Source organism: Taeniopygia guttata, chromosome 4 (assembly GCF_048771995.1).
Source record: "Taeniopygia guttata chromosome 4, bTaeGut7.mat, whole genome shotgun sequence".
Lineage (NCBI taxonomy): Eukaryota > Metazoa > Chordata > Aves > Passeriformes > Estrildidae > Taeniopygia > Taeniopygia guttata.
Window position 1 is genome coordinate 27,020,998 of NC_133028.1, and position 17,727 is coordinate 27,038,724.

Consider the following 17,727-nt stretch of genomic DNA (forward strand, 5'->3'; position numbering starts at 1 on the left):
AACATACAGAAATTTCATGTCCTTGAGACTGCTAGCCTTCCATCCAACCTGTCTAGCCGGTTCAGAAGTTACTAGTGGGAGACAGACAGTGTGATGATACACAATCTTCCTTAACCAACTAGCCTAAAAGTAAACCATCTCAATGGAAATCCAAGGTTGCCCACCTCCTGTCGAGTGATTTTGAAATTCTGTTGGGCTTGTTATTTCCAGATCCTAAACAGAATCATGGGTGATAAATGCCTTTCTTTATCTAACATGGATATTCACATGTTTAGGTGACAATATTCCCCTATCATCATTCCCTTTCAGGTTGTCATCTACATTTGTCTCTGCTCTTGGATAGCAGCTTGTCTGTCCATCATTTATTTCTTCATCACTTCCAAAGTAGATCACTGAAATCTGCTCTAGCTGGAGCTGAGTATCCTCGAAGAGAATCCTTTTGACGTCCTGTCTTATGTGGGTTAAAGCAGCCTATCTTTTGTGGGTCATACTGGAGAACACATACCACCACAAATACAAATGAAACACAGAATCAGTAGCCAAATCCTATACAGTCAAATCTAGTTTTGAAATAAGGAAACTTTCTGGCCAAAAGGTTTCATTTATTTTTTTAATTGTTAATTAATAGACCCAGAACAGGCATCTACATAAACACTTTCTGTTGACTTAGAGAAGTATTTTGATCACCTACATTTAGCTGACCTGTTCTTCAGCTAAACTGGCGAATTACACAGTTTTATTCCACCTCTAAAAGAGTTTTTATCTTGTATCCAGTGACCTGAAACTTTAAGTAGAAAATGTGCATGTTTATACACAATTTACATATACTACTCCTCCTGACCCAGAGGGCCACCAGTGTTGATAAGCCAGATATAACTGAAGATAATATTTCCCATTAGATCCTCTAGTCTTATTTTTCTGAGGAACCTGCACTCAGACGTTCCTTTGCTTGCCATGCTCTGAGTTGTCTGCAGCCCTTTAGACTGTCTCTGTCCTACCTGAAGTGGTCACCCAAGCTCAGCACCAAGTTTGTAATTTCCAAGGCACAGGCATCCCTCTAGGCTGCACTAAATACACCTTGGCTGAAGCAGTATCCAATGCTGCCACATCTCTGGGGCTAAGAGGTTAGACACAGAGACAGGTCAGGAGGAAGCAAGAAGGTATGGCAGAGAGGTCCCACAAACACCCCCAGACAGGAAAGTCTGTGAGAAAGACACTTGCTTTGCACAGAGAAAAATCAGAAGAGGAAGAACATCCACCAACAGGCAAATGATACAACAAAGACAGCACTGGTCAAGTGCCTCCTATTTTTCCAACAAAGGACAAAAGGAAGCCACCTAAACTTTCAAGAAACACTCCAAACCTAGTGAAAATGAGCAACCACAGGGGAAAGGCTGGCCAGAGAGAATGTAAATTCCTACCTTTGGAATAGGCATGTTCTGGATGTTTTTAGGGATGGGACAGACAAGTATCTTCTAGGGCTAGCTGAGGCATAATTGACCCTTAGGTTTTGCAAAGAACTCAATAAAAGAATCTTTGGTGAGGTCCATCCCTATATTCCCTCGGTTTGTGCTCCTTCAGCGTTTCTATCCTAGGGAAGAAACAAATACAGAAAGTTGGAAAAAGTTGGTGCCATAATTTGTGTACAGGTATAGCATAGTCCTTTCATGCCAAATTTCTAAAGACTGAAAATAAAAGGAAAAGAAAAGAAGGTAATGCATAGAAAAGAGGCCTGAGAAACAGTGATAAAAATCTTTAAGATATGGAATGACAACACATTCAAGGAATTAAAGACTAAATGGAATGAAATTATTTATGTGAGAACCTTGTTCATCTGACACTAGATGTCTCTGCAGCCCCGAGGAAAGCTTGCCTTGCTGGCTCTCACTCCTTTCACTTGGGGAAATAAAAGCAGCAAAGGGAAGCAATGGTGGTGAGAATGCTTCCAGTCTGTCTTTACAATAAAGAGGAGCAACACAACAACTGCAGATCTTCTAGATTGAGGAGTACAATTATGCCAATCTATTTTGATTGTATATGCTTTGTGCTTCATAACAGCCTTTAAAACTTTATTTAAAGTTATTGGATGCAGTGTATAAAAGTATGCATTTCATTGCTACATAAGCAATGTAAAGTTGGATACTAAAAGTATGTGAGAAAATAGGGTTTAACTACTTGGGCTCCTAACATAAGGATGTGGACCTGCTGGAGCAATCCCAGAGGAGGCCACAAAGATGAACAGAGAACTGGAGCACCTGTCTGTTAAGGCAGGCTGAGACAGTTGGGGTTATTCCTCCTGGACAAGAGAAGACTCCAAAAAGACCCTGTAGCCTTCCAGTACTTAAAGGGAGCCTACAAGAAAAATGGGGAGGGACATTTGACAAGAACATGTAGGAGTAAGACAAGGGGTGATGGCTTCAAATAGAAAGAAGGTAAGCTTTGATTAAATATTAGAAAGAAATTGACTGTGAGGGTGGTCATTCACTGGCATAGGTTGCCCAGAGAAGATGTGGATGCCCCATCCATGGAAGTGTTCAAGGGCAGGGCAGGCTGATGTAGTTGAAAATGTCCCTTACCACAGCAAGGGGGTTGGAACCAGAGGATTATTAAAGTCCCTTCTAATCCAAACCATTCTGTGATTCTATGATTTTATGAGCACGTGGATCTTATAGCATGGTTCATTATAGTACTGGCACATTGAAACATTTTAGTAAGAATCAGTAATTTAATATCAAGTACAGCAAAATTTACAGAAGGACAGTGAGCAAGCAGTGAGTAGTACAAGAACACCAGGACATCTGAGAACAGTTTGGGTTTAGGGAACTTAAAAACCTGCCTTTGATAAAAGTTTTTTAAACAACAAATATTGCAAAATAAGCATTTTAATTACAAAATAAACATGTTAATTACAAAATAAACATATTAATTACAAAATATATGCTTTTTCTTAATAAGCTTTTTACTTATATCAGAGCTGTAGAAGAAGGTCCACTGAAGTCAAAGTTTTCTATCATATGTTATAAAGCATCAGTTCTCAGAAAAAGCATTAGCAGGAAGGTAATTTAGTTTATAAGGATTTGGTTTCACTTAGCACAGAGACTGTCCTTTTTATTTTAGCATGCTATATTAAGCTTCTAAAAAATTCCTTACATTTTTGTCACTTAGAACTTAACTTTCTGTATTTTTTGGTGGTCTCCTAGTAGGGAACTACAATTTTATCAATTCATCCAAACCACTGTTTCTGGGGAAGGTCTCCTTCCTTTTCTTTTTTTCTTCCTTTATCACTTCACTCTGAAAGCTGTCACTGGCTTCCTGTCAGTTGGTGCATCATATATATGTATACATCTTCATTTTTTAATTTTTAGGGGCTTATCTATTGTTTTCTCTATGCATCCAAGTTATGTAGAGAAATTAAACAACCTTGCATAAATGGCTTTTTTTTAGAAGCTTATTAAAGCTCATAATGCAAATATTTGTTAATAGCATGAATTATGTGCATGAGTGGCACCTGAATATGTTTTTTTTTATATTGGGACTTACAAAGTTGTTTAATTTAATTCCTTAGACATCCGGTTGAAAGAGAAACATTTCTTCACACTGTTAGGTTTGAAATCTCGATGAAAACCATATCCAAGTGGAGTTTATTTTAGTTTTATTCCTATTACCTGTTGCATTCTGAAATATCTATTAATGATGACTTAATTAAAAAAGACTTTTGATGTTGTGTATCAGAGTGAAGAAATGTGAAATAAAAGTCCAGGAGGAATCTCTGTGAAGATGTTTCTGAGAGGGCAGAGGCACTGGAGGTGAGGCAGGAGATGAGTGTTTGTGATGGCATGAGACTGTTATGATTTCTCCAGAGTGTCTTCACACATCTGAATATGTAGATTTGAGTGTGCAGACTCAAAGATTGAAGCCAGTGCCTTTTTTCCATGGGCTGGACACAACCTGACAGACAAGATGAAGGAAAGGCCCTGCTTTACTGCCTTGAGCTCTGATGGCTCAGTATCCTGGAACACCATAGTAATTATTGTGCATGAAAAATAATCCTGATCTGTAGCAACCCCAGAGGTTCAGTGTGAAGTCTGAAGGCATATGCAAGGGAGAAGCAGCAGAGACCATTTTTTCCTGTGCAAGGCAGAGATAAGGGTAATGTACAGGTCTGTGTTCACATTTTATGAGATATTGCAGTTCATGAGAAAAGTGCAGAAGAGGAAAGCGCTAGAAGAGGGAGAATAGAAAAATGAAAGGTGGTTTGATTACACTGAATTTACCTTGACCAAAAAAAAAAAAAAAAAAAAAAAAAAAACCAAAAAAAAACCAAAAAAAAAACCCCAAAAAAAACCAACAACAATTAAGGTCCAGAGACAGAGCAAGAGCTGGCTGCTTGAAGCCAAAGCCATAACTCTCTGATCTCAGTGCTTGATCAAGGGCAATTCTCTGGTGAATTCTCCATCTCTTGTTGACTTCATACGAGTGCTGGACCTCTTCCAGAAACTGCCGAGGCAGGTGCACTCTCAGGAGAATAAATGGTCATGCAGAAAGAATGGAGGTGAACATTCTTCATGACAGATCCTTGTTTGTCTGGGCTGTGCCAAGGGATGCTGTGGGTGAGGAGGAGAACCCCACCAGTCCCCAGAGGCAGATGGCATGTCATATCCCACCTGCATGGGTGCATAAGTCCTTACATTGGTCATCCCCTGACTCCATCCAAACACCACTCAGTGAAACCTGAGCTTCTCATACATATATCAAACCATTATAGTGAAATAATGACCCTTTCTGGACGAGTAGTAAAGCCAGGCTGTTTACAAAAGAGTTGTGGAAGGTCCTTGAGGCATCATAGCCCCTGCCTCTCACACAGCAGGCAGAAGAGCCAGCCAGATAGAGGTGACATGTCTGAAGAAGAAGAGAACCTGAAGAACCTGCTCAAGAAGCTGAGCTGGTGTGTGTGGGGTGGGTTGGCCCTCTCCACGCTGCTGGCACTGTGCACAGCGTTCCTCACTCCATGTGGTAAAGGAGCCTGCAGCCTAACAGGAAAGGGAGCCTTTCCCATAGTCTGGACTAGCTAGTTTAAAATTTTCTTTTGAGTATGTAGCAGCTGTTACTAACTGGGTTTTTTCTCTGCTTGGGCCTTTCTTTGAATAAAATCTCTCCAGCAATTCTGCATTTGAGATCTGAGCCAGCTGCAGGTCCAGCTGAAGGCCAAATGGCCAGGACAAACCTCATTCTGTGCTGAGAGTTGAGGGAAAAGACACGCAGCAGGTTTGTTCCAAGTCAGGCTGTTCAAATAAAGCTGCATGAACTTTCACACTTTATACTATTTGTTATGATGTTTTCAAAATGAACCACAGATGTTTTACTTTGCTGAGTTTTTTTTTTCCCCTGGTTGAGTCACCTATTATCCAGGCCACATCTGGGCAGCTCAAACAGAAGTCTCAACGAAGAAGTCTCAGAAAGAAATGTATTTTATTTGATTTTCAGGTAATCCTCTGCACATACCTAAAAACATAATGAAATAAGCATGAATTCTATTAACGACATGGTGTAAAATGTTGGGAACAATGAATCCTGTTCAAACTGCTGGTGTTTCCCATCACTTAAATTGAATCAATGAGGATGAGTTAGGATTAAATTTTGTCTATAGCTTGCAGCTTTTCTTTCAATATTCTCCTCTGATTACAACATGGGAGTAGAGGAGATTGAAATGTTTCTGAGAAACCTTAGATCTTAACTGTATATCTTCAGCCCTCTTGAGCAAATGGTATACAATGAAGCAAATCAAACTGGAAATACTATGTAAAATGTTAATATGTTAACAAATGGCCAAGGTCATCTTCTGAAAAATGCCAAAGGTCACAGCAGGGCATAGAAAAAGCCCTTACTTATCCTTTTGAAAAAAATCATATATTCTCTGACAAAACATGTAAACAGGTTATGGCAATATCCTTTGGGGTTGATACTGATGTTCAGGAAAAAAAGACAAATTATCTGGCAAGAATTAATGTAACTCAGTCAGCAGTCTCCTGAGTCCTTCCTGGAAAGGAGAACAGAGACCTGGTTTGAGAGTAGTAGATGTCAGACCATTTGAAACAAATGTTCCCATCCAAACACATCCCTGTGATTTTTTACTGAGTTCTTAATTTGGTTTATTGTTTTTAAAGAGTTGTGTAATAATACATTCATATCCTCAGAATACATGTTATAGTTTTAACAGAGCATTGTCCTTGGAAAGTTTTCAAAGTGGTTCTGTATATTTGCAATATCTGTAGTTAGCACACTCAACTCAGAGTGATTCATTTCCTGCCCAGTGGCCACTTGTCATTTTATACCTCTTTTTTTTTTTTTTTTTTTTTTTTTTCTTCTGGCTGTATCTTTACAAATATAATGGAAAAATCACCACTTGCAGGTAATGAAAGTGAAGGAATTAAAAAAACTAAGACATACAGCAGACAACATCAGCCACAGAAACCTGTTTGCAAATGCCAGTGCAGACCCGTGTTTTGTATTAAATAGCTTGGTAAGTGTCCACATGCTTGCAGTTAGACAGTCAGTAGTTTGAAATCTGCTAGAGCCTTCTACAGTGTAAGTCCCTGAGTGGTGAAAATAAAAAAAAAGTCCATTTTAGTATCTCTAGTCATCAGTAACTTTTCTTTGAAGGTGCAGTCTCTCTAGAGGTTGTCAGGTATTATTCCAATAGGTGAGGTCTGAGGAATAGAGCTTTACTTGTGGCATCATTCTTCCATCACCAAGTCCAGAGTCTGCCAAAACTAGGTCCATCATAATGAAGTAAACCTCCAAATGTGTTGGAATACCTCCCTAAATTTGGTCTATTTTTACTGAAGAAAAACATAAAGAATCCATGGTGTTCTTCTTGTCAGTCAGGTCAAAGCAGCTGCTGCCAAAATGGGAGTGCAAAGAAGACTTTAACCAAAGCATTCATATATTTCTATGGCTCACATCCTATATTCTGTGTTTGTCCTAGGAAATGACCTAGCAAAGCCAAGGGCAACTGGGAGAAAAGAAGCAGAAAGGCAAAAGGCACTAATTAATACTGATAAACTACACTATTAATTAGGTACTAATTAATAAAGATACACTAGCAGTAGACAATGAAGTGTCACTGCCCTCAGAAGGAGTTAAGTTGACTGGAAGAGTCATATACTTGCGGAAGGAGTTTTGTGTACAAAATCTGATCTCTTTTCTATTTGAATTCAGGAAAATCCAGGGAAAAGAGAATCTGAGAGAATCAAAGATTATATCCAATCCTTGATTCTATCTCCTGATTTTATCTTCTTGGGAAGATCTGATCTTCAAATAACATGAGCTCAGTCAAGAACTGTGACTGGTTTAATGTGGAAAGAGAACTCCTGAAACATGGACAGATAGTAGAGGTTCTCACATACCTTAACGCTGGTCCATGATGTATTAATTTAAAGAATCTGTTTAGCACAGTTTCAAACAAAACCTAAAGGCTTCACAAAAATAACATATGAAAGGTATATTTTGCCTGGGATGCAGTTTTTTAAGGCATGAATAAAATCAACCAACTCCTAGAGAAATAGGAACCTTGCAACACCCACAGTGTTGCACCTTGCAACGCTCACAGCTTGGAAAACCAAGGACAGCAGCCTGCCTGACATGGAGTAGAAATTTAGAGGCACTAGGAAGCCGAACTTGGCTCTTGGTAGCAGAAAGGAGCTCCTACAAGGACTCAAGAAACAAACACAGATATTTCCCAAAAGAAACCAGACACTTTGCAAGATATTGTAGAAGTCATCCACAACAATAAAGGGTCTGATCAGTTTTTTTTATCATTATGACTGGTTTCTAACCATGGAAAGGGGAGAGACTGAATCATCCAGCTCCAGATCCTGCAAAGATCAGAGAATCACAGGATGGGCAAGGCTGGCAGGAACCTCTGGAGATCACCCAATCTAACTCTTCTGCTCAGGCTGTTTTGTTCACAGCCATGCCCAGTCAGATTTTTAATATCTCCAAGCATGGAGAGTCCACAGCTTCTGTGGGCAACCTGTGCAAGTGTGCAGTCACCCTCGCAGTAAAAAAGTGTTTCCAGTTTTTCAGTTTGTGTTCTCTCCCCACTGGGCACCACTGAGAAATGTATAACTCCATCTTCTTTACTCCCTCCCCCAAGGTATATACACACACAGCTAAGATTCCCCCAAGACTTCTCTTCTCTGGGATGAATGAAGAGTCTCAGCTCTCTCAGCCTTTCCTCATTTGAGAGATGTTCCAATTCCTTAATTATCTTTGTAGCCCTTTGGCAGACTCACTCCAGTATGTCCATGTGCTTTTTGGACTGGTGAGCCCAGAACTAGACCCAGCACTCCAGATCTGTCTCACCAATGATGAGCAGAGGTAAGATTCCCTCTTCAACCTGCTGGAGATAGTCTTCCTAGTACAGTCCAGGAGGTTGTTGAACTTCTAGAAAGGTATTTTGCCTGGAATGAGCTTGCAAGAGCTCATTCCTATCCCATGTTCTACTTGGTGTCACCAGGACCCTCAAGGCCACCTCTGCCTGATTTCCAGACCTTAACTCCCCAGCCTGTGCTCATGCCTGGGGTTACTCTTCATAAAGTGAAGGACTCTGCATTTTCCCTTGTTAAACATTATGAAGATCCTGCCAGTCCATTCTTCTGGCCTGTCCAGGTCCCACTGCATGGCAGCACAATGATCTCGTGTATCAGCCACTCCTCCTGATTAGTACGGCCTTCAAACTCGCTGAGTGTGCCCTCTGCCCCATGAGCTAGGTCATTACTGAAGTTGTTAAATCTGCTGTTCTCTATTCATTGTTGGTTTTGGGAGATGAACAGAAGCAGGAGTGCCTGTCAATGCCCTTGCATGAATGGTGCTCCCCTTACCGTGTCGCAGAACAGCCTGAGCCACCTGGATTGTGGACAGACCATCAGTGATGGCTTGGAGACAGCCAGCAGTATGAACAGCCCAGGGGAACAGCTGAGAATGAAGACAAAGGCATGGGGGTTTAGGGCTGAGAGGAAAATGGATGACTCCACCTGAGCTGCTGGAGGACCACAAAAGTCATATACTCAAAGTGGATAAAAACTCTACCACGGATTTCCAGGATAAACTGGCAATGAACCAACTCACAGATCTTTCAGCTGGTCTTCAGTTTGTGGACCAAGGTCAGTGGAGGGATGCCAGATGACTGTGAATGGCTCTGGAATTTGCCATATTACTTACATTTTTTGTTGTAGTGCATCAGAAAAGGAAGCAGGTGCTAGCAAGGAAGGTGCCTGCAGATCATTATGAGCCTAATGACTCCAGCTCTGTGCCTTGCTGAAAGTCAGCAGTTCTGGTGTGACTCATGGCAAAGCATGAAGGGCCAGAAAACAACTTAACTCAGTTTGCAATGGCAACAATTCTGTTTCAAAACTAATGAAATGGTCAGAGAGAAGAGGATGGAGCAACACAATTACAGATCACTCTGAAGTGGACACTGAGGAAGCATCTGAGTATATTAAAATCAGCTTTATGGTTAAGTCTGGGTGCACAGATAACAATTATAGTCTTTTCAATATTGAGTATACATTGCATAAGATTAGCAAACAGTGTATCCACAAGACAAAACTTCAATGATTTTCTGGAGACAGAGATTCTGACTGAGCTAAAAGCCAGTAATCTCATTCCTCAGTGAGGAGGTAAATTCAAGCATCCATTTGGGAGTCATTACAGCTTCTGAATTTGCAGTAAAGAACTGGACTAGTATAACACACAGACAAATCCAAGCATGCTTGCTTTTAAAAATGGTTTATGCCAAGTTTGAGCATTTTTCAGCAAAAGAAGCTAACAGTTTTCAGGAAATTACAGGATCTCACTGAGAAAGGTACCTTGCAAAGCAAAATCAGGGAACTATCAAGCTGCATCCTGACACCAGCATCTTAACTGGCTTTACTGACTGAAGTTCTTGTCAAATTAAAACAAGAAATGTGATTTTCTCATATATATTCACTATCCAGCAAAGGCAATCAGCTCCATCACTGGATTTTCCTCCTAATTTGCAGGACTCCACACATTGTCTGGCCATCTACATGAGTCATGCAGCTATGTGTATACATACTTCTCTTTGCTCCCTGGCACCTCCAGACTGTGCTGCAGGTGCCACAGAGATTGTGTAAAGCCTGCAGAAGTTTCTCTAAAACATCACTCTCTGCCTGTTGCAGCAGTCTGGACAAGAATTTGAAAAGGATGTTCTTGCTGTTTCAAGTTTCACCACCAGAGCAAACCTGGGCTGTGTTTACTCTGCTTCTTTGCTGTGTGAAAAAAAGTTGTTTATCACTGATCTCAGTTGGAGCCATTTGATGGTTTCTTTTTGAGCTCACTTTGCTTCCAATTCAATAAGAACTAAAAATAATAACATGGATAATCTAATTGGAGATCAGTAGATGTCCTGGCTGCTCTCAGTCTCAGAACATGTATCCCACGTACACTGGATCTACACACAGTGCATGAGCTTTCTAGCAGCAGCTTTTCACCTAGGACAAGGGTGACATTTGTGAACCATAAAGCCTATCAATGTTACCCTGCCCAGTTGATATAGTGCAGAGGCTTATAAAAAACAAATAAAAAAATGTTGATATCTCTCTGTGATTGCATACCACAGCCAAAGAGAAAAAAAAAAAAAAAAAGTTTAAACCCTTGAATTTCATATGCTCTTAAGAAATCTCGGATAAAAGAAAACAGGAAATAATTTGTAATATTAAAAATAGATTGCTTCCTGGAAGTAAAAACCATTATGTTCTTGTTGACTTTTTTTCCATGTTAAATGCCACATACAGAAGCAGAGCCAGTCAGCTCCTACTTTTATTTCAAATTTGCCTGAAATACAAAATTTGAATGGTAAATTTAAAACTTTGTTTTGATTTTTAATATTATTTTTATGCTATAATTTAAAAATTAAAATATATTATTATAGACCATGATGTGAAAGATTGACTTCGGAGCCCCCAGAGAAGCATCCTCACCTTAAAAATTTAAATAAGTAAGTTGGATAAATATTCTGGACTGTTACCTCAGTTTTGGTAGATGTTGCTGTGGGTAAAAACTAAATATCAGAGCAGAAAAATTGTTACAAAGACACATATTCTGAATAACATTAAAAATTCTACTAAAACCCTTGCCATAGGCATTCTGAATTTCAGTGGCAACTTGAAGCACATTGTACCTTGCTGCCCTGTTGATCCCTGAAATACAGACTAATTCCCCATGAAATTACCTGTTTATACACACTTAAGTTGTGTCCCTGTGTTTTGCCTTGGGTAAACAATGGCCAAAGAGGTTTATATGCTCTGAGTGTTTTCCTTCTGAAAGGTGATTCCTAAAACAACTTCAATCAAAAGACGTGCAAAGATGAATGATGATTTTCTTCTCCCAAGGCTCTTGCAACCCTTGTTTAGGGTACCTTTCTTCAGTCAGGCTCAGGTTTATTGTGAATGAATCTCTGGTTTCTTACCATTAATTGCAATTTTTTATTCATCAAAGGTCCTTACTTTTACTGTGTAAATATTACACCTCAAGATTAGGTCATTGCCAGTCATCTTGTTAACTGGATAAATACAGTGCCTGATTTTAAAAGCATGCAGCTTAATTCCAGGACAGATGAGTGTTGATGACATCCAAACAATGATAGTAAAATTAGTTTGTCCATGTGCGACCCTTATCCTATAAGTGCTTGGGCATGGCTTGGTATTAAAACCTTGTCCCTCCAAGCACTTCCCACTTCACCTCTGTTGGCCTCTGGGGCTTGTCCCTGCTGGTTAGGATGTGAAGCTCTGACCAGCCAGAGTGAGCTCCATCCTGGTCACACTTCTAAGGTAATTTGCTACAAGTGCTGTGTGGAAATAGATAATAAAGGCAAAAGAAATCGAGGCTTCCAACTACCCAAACTGGCTGGACAACAGAGAGTAAGACACTCTCTTATAATTTTTATCTCTTTCCAAGCCTGATCTCTTCCCAAAAGCTGACTTTAACATGCAGCTTGGCCAACTCAAAAAGTCATCCTTCACAGCACTTATTTTTCACTCCTTTTTACTGCACTCCTCCAGTGTCTCTGGGTAGCAGGGCCAGTTGGGCAGTAACATATCTGCTACCCTACCTTTACCTGTTCTCACTTCATTCAGGAGGTGATAAGCATCATTTTCCCAAGCCAGTAGTCTTCATCCCTGAGCCCATGAGTGGTGACTTCTCAGCTTACTCACCACAGAGAGAAAAGGGAATGTTCAAGCATTAATTCAAACTCCATTATCTCCCTGCAAATGTGAGTTGGGTTATTGCAAAACGTCTCTCCTCTTATTCTCCCTTGTAAAATCTTGAAACCATAATCAAAATAAATCAAAATTACCACTAAGAGTAAAAACACCACAAGAACTTGACTTAGATGATCAGATAAATGCAAGCTAATAGGAGCAGAAGGAGAAGAAATTGTGTTTACTTAGTGAGGAATGCAGTGCTTGGAAATATCTTAAACTGCTTACAAAGCACATCATTCCTTTTAAGGATGGATTCATGGAACATCAATGCCTGATGCAAAAATAAGATCCTACTTTTTGGAGAAACTCACCAAATGCTTTGAAAAGGGGCTGTAGCATAGCCTCTAAACCATGAAGCAGAAAAAGATGCAGGACACCTCGGTTTTTTGTAGGTCTTTGTGGAAGGTTCCTGCTAGCCCATACTAACCCTTTCCTCCATCATCTCAGGATCTTGCTTGAGATGGCCCAGAATGGTACGACCTTCCTCAGCACTTCTGTCCAGCACATCTCTCTATTATATCTCAAATTCCCTGTGACACATCTACATTTGAATTTGAATTATGAGCCCTGTGATTATTTTCAAGCATGAATGTCTCCCCAAAGACAAAGCAGAGAAAAGTGCTTATTATTAGAACTGAGGCCATCATTATTCAAGGTGATGGTGCTTTTGGAATGGTAGCTTTTAAGATTTAGGACTGATTTAAGTGCATAATCCTGACTTTTCATTTCTTTCTTTCCTTTTTTTTTTCTTTTTCTTTTTCTTTTTTTTTTTTTTTAAGAAGGGAAATGCTATAATATGTCTTTCAACACAATTAGCTTGATATGATGCTGGTGAAATGACAACAATTCCAAAACTTTCAAGGAGCAGAAACTGACTTTCTTATTATCCTCGTTTGCTATTATTATGATTGGAAGAAACCTGCCTAAGTGACATACTACCTAATGGATGAGCAGGAGGTTATAGAAAAGTAAGCAGTAGGAATAATGGTTGTAATGGTAGCAATCAGAAGCCAATAAAACACATCTGATGCTGACCTCAATTAACACCAACATGCTCTCTCATTTTAGCAGTAATATCAAGTGACTGCTACAAAATAGTTAAAACCCAGAGCTCTGTTTTCAAGGGATGCTGGTGACAGTTCTGTTTTCAAAACAAACAATTAGAGGCCACAAATCAGGATACCAAGTTGAAATGTGGTCTCCTGAGGATCTCATGATCCTGAGCTTGAGTTGTCAGATAAACACAGTATTGCTACAGAGAGAGTCACATTGCTTTTCTCATTCCAGATGATAAACAGGTGTAACCTGCAATTTTAAAATCCTGCCAGGAGTGGAGCAAACATCTACAGCTGGGATGACACAGACATTCTTCCAATTTATAAAGGCAGATAATATGAGATACTCCCTGAGCAGCAGGCTTAACCTTTGAGGTTAGAAAGTTCAAACCAATTTGTTGAGAAAAGCTAAAGGCTTATATTAACAAGTCATAGAAAAGGTCTGGACAAGGAGAGGAACCTGGACTAACAGTGATATGGAAACTCCTACAATCAAGACCAGTATTTATAATTTAGCATTTTGTTCTTTTTTTAAAGGAACATTTTGAAAGCAAGCCTTCCACTCCTGCCCATGGATGAATTCTTTGATACCATTACAGCATGTGTAAGCCAGGATCCCTTGAGATGATGCCAGACAAAAGGGTGAGATTGAGAAACACAATGGACATGCCCCAGCCACTTAAGGGCATTCAGGCTCCGAGTCAGATTAGAAACAGTTCAAAGCAACCTCCTCTTCCCACATACAGTTTGGTCACCAAGTCCTTGGCATCAGCTCATGAATCATGCTAAGGAGTTGCATTGGTACTAATGCTGACATAGTTTTATAGACAGTTCCTGTTGGTCGACAAATCCAAGAGTACTTATTTACAAGAAATTACCCAGGTACAACAGCAAAAAACCAAGAAATATTCTCTAGGATGACAAAAGGCCTACCCACCTTCCAATAGATTAAATTTGAGCTTGAACCTTTCTTTATGCCTCATCGGCATTTGCTAAGGAGGATCTTCCCCAGATAGTAGAATTTTTCCCAACATGCCTGTCCTTCCTAGGATGATGTCTCTGCAAAAAGGCTCTCAGAAAAATGTTGAGCCAAATAAAGCCAGGCATGCCTTTTTTATGGATCATAACTGCATGGGGGAGCCCTAGCGCCTCTGAGGATCCAGGTACTTTTTGTGAGCTTTCCAAGGAGCTACATATAAAACTGTGCTGGTCTCCTCCCAGTACCTGAAAGGCAATAGGGTCTGTGTAGTGGGATAATGTATGTAAGGATGTAACTGTGACTCTGGCTGGGCTGGCTGCCGCTTTCTACATTGACTGCAGCAGAAAGCTCACAAAGGTCAGTGCAGAGTCCAAATGGAGTCCAAAGGCAGAAAATCCAAGAATGAAACATTGTTAGTATGAGTGAGTGTTGAATAATCCAGCATTAATTGCTAAAATGATACAGTCATCTGAAACTGGGAGAGGCCTCTCTCTAGTGACTGGAGAAAAGCAAATACTACACACACGGTCAAAAAAAACCAAAAAGGACAATCCAGCACACTGCAGACAGTCAGTCTCACTTTGATCCCTGGGAAAATTTTGAAACAAGTACTCTTGGAAGAATTTTTTGGCATATAAAGGAATGAAGGTGATTTGTATCAGTTAAGGAGTGGTAAGTCATGCCTGATCAACCTGATTGTCTCCTGTGATAAAATAACTGGCTTTGCAGATGCCTTTGGTGAGGCTTTTGAGGCTGCCACTCACAATGATCTTGTATTCCATGTTAGAGCTCTACAGTCTGGATGAGCGGATAACTAGAGGGCTGAAAAATTGGTTGGATAATCAGGCTTTGAGGGTTAATGGGTCATCCTCCACTAGAAGCTGGTAACAAATCAGGTACCACAGGTGTCCTTCTTGTAAACTCTTCTTGTATTAACATCTTTATCAATATTTCAGAGGATGGTGAAGTCCGCTTTCACCTGATCTTGATCTGGCCATGCTTCAGCAGGAGGCTAGAGGAGAGACCTTCTGTAGTCCCTTCAAACCTCAGTTATCCCAAGATCCTGTGAGAAGACATTAAATGCAATTCATGATGTTCTTTCAGAGAGTATTAACATTTGAAATGTAGCATGCATCAGCATTCTTTGCACTTCATCACAGTGCCTGCGGCAGGCAATTTCCCTTTCTGTTTTTACATGTTGTGGGTATGTCTATCACAGAAAACCATGATGAGTCAAATGGCTTTTTTGCTTACAGCTCATATGCTGAAGCTGTGGTTTGGTTTTCTCTCTGATTTTACTCATGCAATGAATTTCAGCACTCAGCTCTTGCTTCATATATTCTACCTGTCACTATGGTTTCAAATCAAAGTACAAGGTTTTCTACTTAAAGAGTTAAAAAGAGAAGCAGTATTCCAGCACTAATGAGTAAAATATTATAGCTGAAAAAGGGCTGCGTGTCCTGAAATAGATTGGAGAGGATCAGTGCTGCAACCAAGTTTCCGTGTGAACCTCTGACTTTTATAAATACCAGAGACTCTTTCCTTTCAGATCCCAAGTCTACCTTCCTCATCTGGCTTGTTGCTTCCTTTAGCTGCATTGGGAGGGAACTGCTGTTTTGTAGGGAGAAGCCTGGGTTATTGTTGTCTAATTGTCCTTGTTTTTTTCCACAGATACTGTCCCATGGGCTTCAGAAACTGTGAGGCCAGTGAAAGGTGATTTTTCTATGCACAGTTCTTGCCGAGACTGCAACATATTGGCTGGTTTAAAATCCAAGGAGAAACACTCTTGTGTTTCAATGAGGACAAATTTTCACGCATTCCTTTCTGCAGGAGTGTTCCTCACAAGGAGGAGGTTTATATGAGGGCGAAAATCCTGTGAACTTCAGAGAAAACTGGTTCTGTGGACTCTCTAAAAATTGTATTCGGTCATTGTGGTGTAATATATATGGCATTTAACTTTTTGCATAACATCACTGTGATGGCTCTTGCAGACCCTGGGCCGGAAATCACTCTAATATGATCACACTGTCTGCCTGTCCTCCCTTCCTGCCCCCTGCAGTAACCTTTTAGTCAATTAACTACTTGAATCTATTAATTTCCTATTTTATAATTTTATATATAGTCTAGTGCTGAGGAAAGACTTCAGATGGAGTTTGTGACTTAATAGGTACTACAAAATCTGATGGCAAGAACAGGAGCCACAGCTAGTTCAGCTTCACTGATTCTAGGCTTAGAGGGCTGATCTGTCTGCTTTCCCCTTTTATTTCAGCCTCAGGTAATATTAACATATTCTTCTTCTAATGAGTTTTATTTTAACATGTCCTTGTCTGCAAAGAGCTGAGTTGAGAGAAAATCAGATGTAACTGGAATTTTCCCTACTCCTTTCCAAGCAGAACAGCAAATGTTTGTTCCCAGGGGCTGATTTGTTCCTGCTTTGACAATGCCAATCACAGCTTTGCTTGCATCTCCATCTATTCCCAGCAATAACTAAGGAAAGCTATACCAGGTTTCTAGAGTCTTGCTTTAGAGATAGCTGGGAGGATGACGGAAATGTTAGAGTGTATGTGAAACAAGGGAATAAGGAAGAAAAAACCTATTTGAATAGTTAACACCTATGGTCTAATCTTAAAGTTTTAAGGTAGAGTATTTTTAAGAGAGAGCAAAGTAAATTGTGTCTGAAATTTCCTATGGCCCCACACCAGATTTACAGTGATATTTGCAGAAGAAACTTGTTTACTAGCTCATATCATCCCTCTCACATGGGAGAAGACTTAAAGTGAGCCAGTCACTTGCTGGAAAAGGACACAGATAGTAGTGAGGTGTTAGCTGAAACAGGGAGCTGGGTTTCCCAGAGCACAGTTTTATCAGGCTGTTTGTTTCTTCACTTCCCTTTCTCCCCTTCTTCAATCTTATGGGAAAGGCTTGGAAGAAGTCAGACAGATTAGCTGCTGTCTTAAAGTCTTGTGAAAGCGTCTTACCTGTACTGCATGACATGGTTTGTGCAGCCCCTGGCTCCAGATCTCTCACATACCTGCTGTGCATGGGCTGACAGAGCTGTAGCAGCACTGCCAGCTATTTGGTGCTTGTCTGCACTAAATACCAAGCTGCAAATCTGACAGGTTCTTTCTGCTCAGGCTCATATTCAGGGCAGTTATTCATTTGTTTGCAGAGAGGCTGTGCATGCACAAGTCCCACCAGCTGTAGGACTCAGTGTATCTAGCTATGTTTTGTCACTGGGGATTTTTCCAAGGCCAGAATATTGACTATCTCTTAAAAGTGAATGCCACAGGGCAACATCCAAAGAGACCAAAGTAAACAGCTTTTACATGTCATGGACTTTCAGCAGTTGTTTAGAATTTCCATGCTTTAGCCTCAAGGAAATTTTTTCCCTGTAAAATTACTAATT